The 9,243-nt window shown below is 43.5% G+C and overlaps 1 protein-coding gene across 5 annotated transcripts in view; it reads right to left on the reverse strand.

The window, feature by feature from the left end:
- Positions 1–857, reverse strand: part of LOC101631133 (core histone macro-H2A.1) — a 77,886-nt gene extending 77,029 nt beyond the window's left edge. For 2 of the 5 annotated variants that reach the window (XM_012727859.1, XM_004686741.2), the window contains exon 1: positions 1–179. This exon ends at the window's left edge or, in 1 of these variants, runs on beyond it. The gene's annotated coding sequence lies outside the window, so the exon portion shown is untranslated. Of the gene's footprint in view, positions 182–423; positions 519–544 lie in introns of those variants that run through there. The other 3 variants (XM_012727860.1, XM_004686739.2, XM_012727861.1) reach the window with 3 other exon arrangements.
- Positions 858–9,243: the final 8,386 nt, after the last annotated feature.

The following is a 9,243-nucleotide window of genomic DNA, read 5'->3' on the forward strand; positions in this document are numbered from 1 at the left end:
GGGCGGCTCGGCGGCGGCGGCGGCGATGGCAGCAGCAAGGTGTCCGGCCTGTGCCCTCTTGGCCGCTCGCGCCTTTTCTCCCCGCGCTCCTCGCTGGCCCGCTCGCGCTCCCGCCCGCCCGCCTGCCTCCTCGCTTCCCGCCCGCGCGCCCCGCGCTCGCCCCCTCTGCCCGGCTCCGCTGCCGAGTGAACTGGAACCAGTCGCCGCGGCCCCGGGATTCCCACAATGCACAGCGCGCCGCTCGTCACATCCCATCCCGTCCCCGCGCGTCCGGCCACCCCTCCCGCGCCACCCGTGCGCCCGGGCGTTGACCCCAACTCCGCGGCTGCGTGCGCGGGCCCCTCCGCCCTCCGCCGCCGGGAAGTCGGTCTGTCTGTCCCGCAGCTGCACCGAAGCCCTGGGTCCCGCTCTGCCCGCAGGCACCTGGCTGGACGCAGCGTCCACCGAGGCTAAGTCCTTGGAAAGGCCTCCGAAGCACACACGCCCAGAGGCGCTTCTCCAGTGCACGTCCACGCCTGTGTTCTCCAACCACAATGATACTTACTGAGTGTCTACGTGTGGCTGGCGGTGAGCGCGGGAGGTTGGCCGCTCCGTCGCTGGCAGCCTTCCCGTCCACCCGGGAGGGAGGCACCATCGCAGTCAGCGGCGAGCACTTTTCCCTCCGCGACCAATGCAACACCCCCTCCCACAGGGCATCTCGGAACCTCCCACTGCCTCGATGCCAGCCCACCCATCAAACCCTTGTCGGCCCTCACGACTAACTATGGCACACACGCTCCTCTGGGGTTCTTCATAGTGAACCCAGAAAATCTGAACCTCCTTTGCTAGAGGAAGAGGTTAGCCCTTCGTTTTAGCAAATGCTCACTGTTGGAGCCAAGTTGGGATTTACTAATACACTGGTTCTTTATATCACACACGTGTTTCGTTTTTGTTTTAAATGCAGACCGGCAGGAAGAAGAGGAGCCGCTGCAAAGCCTAGCTAGCGTTTCTAAATGGGTTTTCCATTAGAACGTCTGGAGGGGGTGGGGGATGAGGTGCCGGCACTCAATAGGGCCCTTCCCTCTATTCCCCTCCGGTTCAAGCGCCAAAGTATGCAGCGGAGACGCACCTCAGCACCCAACTGCGAACCCAATTTGGGTAACAATACACACCTGACGCCTTGCTGTGAGGTTTAGAGTACCACTGCTGGGGGGCGGGGCGGGGGTGGGGTGGGGTGGAGACTGGCAGGGAAAGCATAACGAAAGACCCTCCCCCTCCCAAACTTAAAGCTGCTCTCTCCATCACAACGCACGAAACTTTACGACGTACATTCTTTTTTTCATTGGTTTTAATTTATCAGTCATGGGGCCCTCCCTGGTGGCGCAATGGGTTAAAGCTCAGCACTGTGAAGCTCTCCACAGCCACTACAACACGAGTTTGTTACCCTGCCACGGAGGTGACCCACATGGCCAGCAGACCTCTCCTGACCAGCGCTGCTCCGCTCAGCAGTGTATTTCAGTAGATCTGCCTGTTCTGCTCCCCACTCTGTCTCTGGTGAATCCTCTCACTCCCCCTCCCACATCCCTAGCACCCCTGGCATATACTCCAGTTCTTGTATGCATAAATATATCTTTAATAATAATAATAATTTATCAGTCATTCACATAACTATGATTCGGTGGTTACATCTTCACACCTCCATATGTGCATGTTCCACTCGCCCTGTACCAAACCTGTGTATACGTCCTCACCTTCACTATGCTATTTTAAAAGTCCACAAAACAGGGTCCAACACAGGACCTTACATTCATTAATTCAATTAAATACAGAGGTTACACTCTGTGCCATGTGCCAGTTTGGGTGATGAAAATGAAGCAGTCAACGAAACATCCAAAAGTTCTGCCTGCCAGGAGTTTGCACATTAGTAGGAAAGAAAAACAATAGACAAAAAAGATGATGTGTCAGGTGGTGTAAAAAATGCTGCCGTGGAGAAAAATAAAGGAGGGTAAGAAATGTGAATTGGATTTCAAATTTTAGAGGAGACTTCTAAAGGAATTGAGACCTGAAAGAACTGAGAGAGCAAATCAGACAGATATTCAGGCTATCAGAAGGGGAGGGTGGGATAAAAGGGGAGTGTGCACAGTGGTCTATGATAAAGGGTGCCTTAGTGGTGGTGTGGGGTGGTGACAGACATTTGAGGAGCTGAGAACCTATTCCCTGAAATCACGCACTGTGCACTGTGTTATAAGCCAGTCCTGTTGCCTCTATAGTATTTTTTTAATTTAAAAAATAAAAGTTATTGGACATGATAGACATCTTAGCTAACACTACTACAGTAGCAATTATATTGCATATAGAATAGACCAAGTTGGCCCTCCCTAGTGGCGCAATGGGCTAGGACGCAGCATTGTAAGCTGGCAGCAGCCACCTCAGTGCGAGTTCTATTCCTGGCCCAGTGGTGACCCACATGGCATGGCAGACCTCTCCTGACCTGCCAGTTGCTCCCCATCAGCAGTGTACTTCATCAATCTGCCTGTTCTACTCATCACTCTGTCTCTGATGAATCCTCTCACTGCCTCTGCACCTCTGGCCTGTACCCCCAGTTCTGTATGCATAAATAATAAGTTTTTAAAACTTAAAAAAGAAAGAAAGAAAGAAAAAGAAATAGGCCAGGTCAACACATTGGACATCTTACACTTAGACCATGGTTTATGTCAATGACACTTCAATATTTTAAAATACTTTTTTACAGGTTTATGATCCTCTCATGGTCACCGTTTTAAAAAATATTTATGCATACAAGAACTGGGGTACCAGCCAGAGGTGCAGGGGGTGACGGTGTTCACCAGAGATAAAGTAGGGAACAGAACAGGGGGATTATCTGAGATACACTGCTGAGAGGAACAGTGGGTGAGACAGGAGAGGTCTGCTGTGCCATGTGAGTTAGCTAGCTGGCTGGGAATAGACCTTCTTATGCTGCTGTGGCTGTGGAGAGCTTCACAGTGCTTTAATATGTTGCTCTACCAGGGAGGGCCCAACCTTTCAAGTGGGACTTAGAGGTGACTTAAAATGAAATTAACATGTTACACTTAACCAAAACAAGAGCAACAGCAATTCAGAGTTCAGTTTAGTCCTAATTCCCCAGAAAATTCTTGCCTCAGCTCTTCCCTCTGATTTTGGGGTGCAGGTCCTTTGTCCTGTCTCTGGGTGGCTAGGCCCTGACTCCAAGTGTTTAAAGATTCTTTATCTGGTGTCTCAAGGGACATCTTCTACAAAAAGACATTGTGTTCCAGTGTACAGTCAGCAATGTAGAGACAAGAGGCACCCATCATGCCTGGAAGGATATGACCTTAGCAGGGTTAAAGCTCAGGGAGGAGTCCACCAGAAATATCCCCCAGAAAGACTGGAAGAAAGAAGCAGAGCAAAAGGATGGCCTTATTGACATCCGAGAATTTTCTCTGACTTTCTAACAAGTTTTTCTCGGCCCTCCCTGGTGGCACAGTGGGTAAAAGCATAGCACTAAGAACTTAAAGCCACTTCAGCATGAGTTCAATCCCCACCCCCCAAGGTGATCCACACTGCGTGGCAGACTTCTCCTGACCCGCCCGCTGCTCCCCTCAGCAATGTACTTTGTCAGTCTGCCTGTTCTGCTCCCCACTCTGTCTCTGGTGAAGCCTCTCACCGCCCCTGCACCTCTGGCTTGTACCCCAGTTCTGTATGCATAAATAAATAAATCTTTTTTTAAAAAAAGTTTTTTTCCCCCAAGTGGTAAATCAGAATGCATGCTCATTATTGCAAAGTGGGAAAATTAAAATATGTGAAAAACACACCAGTAAGAGCCCACAAAGAGCTGTGGTGTGCATGTGTTGTATCGTTGCTGTCACTATTTGCTGTATAGAAATGAAAGCTGAGGGAAATTGTAAATACATATTAATTTTTTAAATATTTACATGTACGTGAGTTAAATATCCACATAAATAATATACCAGTATGAAAATAATTCCATTTCCAAAACAAAAAACAAAACAAGTTTTTACCATTTTGCCTATTTCTTTAATGTCTGTCTTCATAGATGATAGCCAGATTCTCTGGCTTCTGCACTCAGTGGCTGTAAGTTGTTTTATTTGAAGCATATGAAAAAAATTCAGCCTCACACAGATACTGATTGGGAGCAAATGTAGGACTTAAGTAACCTTTTCAGATAATTTGGCTGTTCTTTAACACTACACCAAAATGCAAGAAGTAGTAATTTCTTAAAGGTTAATTGCAATGTAGAAACCAAAACTAATTAATAAACTTCCTAACTCAGTAGCATTAAAATCATTCCATTTCTCTGTATCTAAATGGATCTTGTACTCATGTGTGGTTTGGTGAGATCCTATAATGGTCATTTGGAAAATACTATGTCATGAAGTTGTACAGATCTTCTACTCTTCCAAATGTGAACACTTTTTTAACATAAAATATCTGAAAACCACATTTCTTAATATCACTGCTGAGACCCTCAGACAATATTTAAATATTGGAAAGTGTTCAAATTTATGGTGGAAGACACAAATTGCTCAAAATGGTTATTTTTGAAAGTTTAAATTTATCATTGGCAACATAATGTCAGCTGTTTTTGGAGTGGTGGGTTCATTTCACCATTTTCAAGAAAACATTCCCCACATAAGGGCAGGGCTGCAAAATCACTTATATGGGCCTCAGGCATCTCTGCCTTTGTGGGTCCTTTCCTCCATAAAGAAACAACAAAACTGTATCCGTGTAAAGACAAGTATGTTAACATTACATATTGAAACTGCCTTCTGAAGAATTCCACCCTGCACACACCCAAGTCTGAAAAACCAGTTTGACTGTCAATCAGGCACAACTTCTACATTAGGAGCAGAGCTGAAGCCCATGGGACTTTATGGGCCCATGAAAATGTTCAATTTCTTTTAAAATCAGAAGAATAAAAAGGTTCACTCTTTTAGATTGAAGAAAACCTTTTACTCTGTATAACATTTATATATGTGTCTTTATACCAATGCACACACCAACCATATATATCTTTTATACCAACACAGTCCATAAACTATACTTTTTATATCTTTTTATAGAGGAAGGGGCCCACAAAGGCAAAAGAACGAACAGCCTGTAGCAGTATTAATGCAGCCCGGTTGTCAGTCTCCATTTCAAGTAAAATTGGTGTTTCCTGAAAAAAAAAAAAAGTAGCTTCCTGAGCCCCCAACTCAATCACACACTCAAGAAAATCAGCCTAACTGGTCACATTAGTAGGGTGCTTTATTCATATTTTCCATTTCTCCCATTAGACCTATTGTATTTGTACCCCTGGTGCAAAAGTCCGGGACAGTGAAGAAGCTAAAGAACAGCATGGCTTCACTAAGAAGAGCTTTGACCTTGTGGGTGCCCCAAAAAGCACTCAGTGACCTCCCTGGGTCTGCAGACCTTATTGGGGGGAATCTCTGATCCAAATTCTAAGCTGTGCCTTTATTTAGTTAACCAGTTTCTCCTTGTTTTCCTTTCAGGCTGTTCCCACTCTAAGATTTAGGTGACCCCTTTAGAGACACATCTCTGTGCACATCTGGCTACTGAGGATAACTGTTTAGAAGTGTAACTACTAAATTAGTCACCTATGGTTTACAAATAGTCATATCATGGCTCTTGGGAGAAATTTGATGGGTGTTCCCAAGAGCAGGCTGGGCATTCCTGCATCTCCCCAGGGCCTGTTTGCAGTCCCTCTGATATTCTTCAAGATCTTTGATGATCTGAGAGTCAAAAGTGGGGGTGTTGTCATTCTCCCCCCTTTTATCTTGACCTTGCTTGTGGGAGAACAGGGAGTGTCTCCAGTAGATTCCTAAACTTTGGGCTGACATTCATCCAGCCAAGAGGGCGTGAACACACACCACAATGGGGGTAGGGGATCCGAGGAAACCAGGAAAGCCTTCTCCCTACAAGCTCTGCCCCACAAGGCTGTGCTTTATGACTAGGCACAGACACATTCTCCTCTGGGGTGGGTAGGTCAGGGCTTTCTTCCTTGGTTACTTTAGAGATAAGTTCTCTTTTGATCTGCATCTGGCGGCAACATCTGACACTTGCCCTTGTTTGCAACAGCCAGCACCCTCCAGTCTTTGTTAGTTAAACAGTTAATGGCCCTTCTCTGCTACAGGTGGATATTAACCCTTAATGAGGAATAACAGGGGGCCAAGGGAAACCTTCCTAGGGTGTATATAGGAAGGAGGAGGAGCTGTTACCTCTTTCCAAGCCTAGAAGCTTCTCTACATTTTAATTATTTCCTTTGAGGTTAGAGTGGATTGAAAAATAAAAATCTTTAAAACAAAATACATTTTGAAGATGTAAGCAACATGTTAAGCAGCATTATTCACAGTGTGACCCACAGACCCTCCTGGGGCCCCTTTTATGGGGACTGTGGACCAAAACGACTCTATAATGGTAAAAAGAACTTCTCTGGCCTTTTCCCTACTGACATTGGGTCTAATGATACCTAAACACTGTTGGGTAAAGCCTCACCTGAGCCAAGGCAGCAGCTACAAATTGCTAGTCATAAAATTCTTCACTTCCAGTCCCAACACAGCTAGTGTCACTTAAGAATTAAAAGGGTCCTTAATGAAGTAGATACAGAAAATTTTGAAAGCTTGTCTCTGGTGCAATGAAGTTGTTAGTTCCCCAGTGCTTAAAATTGTTTTTAATGTTGTATAATAAAATCTGTCAACATTTGGAAAGCTCTTACATTTCTTTGGTGATGTAAAAGATAATTTAGTGAACAAATATTTTACAGATGACTAATGGATGATACACAGAGTTGTGCATAGTTTTTATAAAAAAAATTTTCAAAGTACAAGATAAGCCAATAGATTTAAAGTCAGAGGATAAAAAGATGAAAAGTTCAATGATGTGTTGTAATAATATTCTGAATAACTATTAACCTTCAAGAAACTTAATTTTGGGATAGAGTCAGAGAATATCTGTCATTATCTGAAAAGATGATTGTACTACCCCTCCCTTGACAATATTAAAAAGAAAACAAAGTCTTTGCATTAAAAAAATGAAAAAATGGAAGAAAATATTGGTAAAATACACCTATTAAAGCTTCTGTCACTGTCTTAGTCTGCTCAGGTTGCCATAACAAAATTCCACGGGTTGGTGACTTAAAAAAATAGAATTTCCGGGCCCTCCCTGATGGCGCAACGGGTTAAAGCACAGCACTAAGAAGCTAAAGCCACTTCAGCATGAGTTCCATTCCCCATCCTGGACGTGATCCACACTGTACGGCAGATGTCTCCTGACCCACCCGCTGCTTCCCTCAGCAGTGTACTTTGTTGATCTGCCTCTTCTGCTCCCCACTTTGTCTCTGGTGAATCCTCTCACCACCCCTGCACCTCTGGCCTGTACCCCAGCCCTGTATGCATACATAAATAGATCTTCTTTTAAAAAATAGAATTTCCTCACAGTTCTGGTATCTACAAAATCCAAGATCAGGGTTCTGGTACAATTCAGCTACTGGTGAAATCCTTTATTCCAGAGCAAAGAGCTCCTTGTCCTCTCATCCCTCTCCTCTGAGCATAATCTTGGGGTGGGGGGATTAGCAAGGGGAGTGGAGGCTGGGGGAGGGTGCTGATTCTTGCGCTGGAGCAGGAAGTATGCAAGATGCCTGGAAAATCTTGCTATGACAGAAGTAGAGAAGTGCACACACAGACACAGCCAAAATGATAGACTCATGTCATAAGAATAGAGGATCCAATCCAAAGCTGGAACAATCTGAAGGTTTCATGAATCTATACTTTATAAATATAAATATTTATGGCATATTTCTGCCTTTACAATGTTGACTGGCAACTATAACAGTGAAGGAAGTGCTGAAAATCAGCATTTTTTAAAACCATCATAATAAAGATTAATTTTGGCAAAAAACTTCTTTGCATACTATTATACAATAGTTTCCTATAACTGTTGAAACAAATTATCACAGATATTACAAGATGTGTCCTTGACATTTTCCCAAGAAATTGTTTTTTCTTATCTTCCTAACAATTTCAAGTACTTAGTATATTCCAACTTTGAAATAATCTCCTTAGAAATGCTTTACAGATATTTCACAAAAGATGATATTTGATGCCCAAACATCTTTTGAAAAAAAAAATGTTCTCTATTAAATGCAATGGGGAAAGTGGTAAGGACTTAAAACAACCTAAATTCTAATATTTCTGGTAGGAACATAAAAAGGTACTATTATTTTGAAAACAGTCTTTGACCAGCAATTCCAATTGTACCCCAGGGATATAAAATATATTTCCACAAAGTAACTTGCACAGAAAAACTCCCCATGCTTTTATACATAATAACAAAAAAATTGGAATGAAAAACCCAAATTATTCATCAACAGGAAAATGCATACTTTTCTTTATTACTTATGCAACATCATGCTATCCCACAAAAAAAGAGGAAAGAACTATTGATATAAACAGTGACATAAATTAACCTCCCAAACTGTATGTTGGAGAAACAACTGGACATAGCAGGTTCATATTGTATAACTCCCATTCTATGAAGTTCTAAACCAGGCCAGACCAATCCAAGGTAAAACACATCAAAACAATTAGTTGTCTCTGGGGGTGGAGAGTAACCCGGAAGGACTCACGGGAACTTCCTATGGTGATGAAAATGTTCTGTGTTATGATAAAGGAGCCAGTGAAGTGATGTATCTGTTTGTCAAAACTGCACAACTAAAATGTGCATGTTTCTATATATATTAATTTAAAAGAATCAACATTGTCAAGCTGCAAAGCAGTTAGGAATATAGAAGAAACAAGAAAGGCAGAATTTAATCATTGTGGCTGGGCCATAAGCACACAGAATTTGTAGGAGTTCATGATACTTTCCGCTTTGTTTTGTAGTGTTTGAATTTTCCCATAATAGAAATTTTTGTTAATGAAAATGAAAGAAAGAAGTTTTGATACTTCTTTGGTGAAGAAGAAACTGAGAGAATTAGTTGCCAGTAATTCTGTTTGGAAGGTGGGATTTCCAAGGTAAAGGTGCCAGCAGGAAGAGAGGTTGGTCACTCTGGTCTGCAGACAACCCTGCTCTCTACCCTGTGACCTGATCTAAGTCTAATCCAAACCCAAACCAGGGGCCCCACCTCCAAATACCATCACATTAGGGACTAGGGTCTCAATGCAGGAACTTTGAGGAGACACAGAAATCCAGTCCTTAGTACACATCTTTGTATGTTGCATTCTCGCTCTT

Source organism: Condylura cristata, unplaced genomic scaffold (assembly GCF_000260355.1).
Source record: "Condylura cristata isolate star-nosed mole 26May11 unplaced genomic scaffold, ConCri1.0 scaffold00021, whole genome shotgun sequence".
In the NCBI taxonomy this organism is placed as follows: Eukaryota; Metazoa; Chordata; class Mammalia; order Eulipotyphla; family Talpidae; genus Condylura; species Condylura cristata.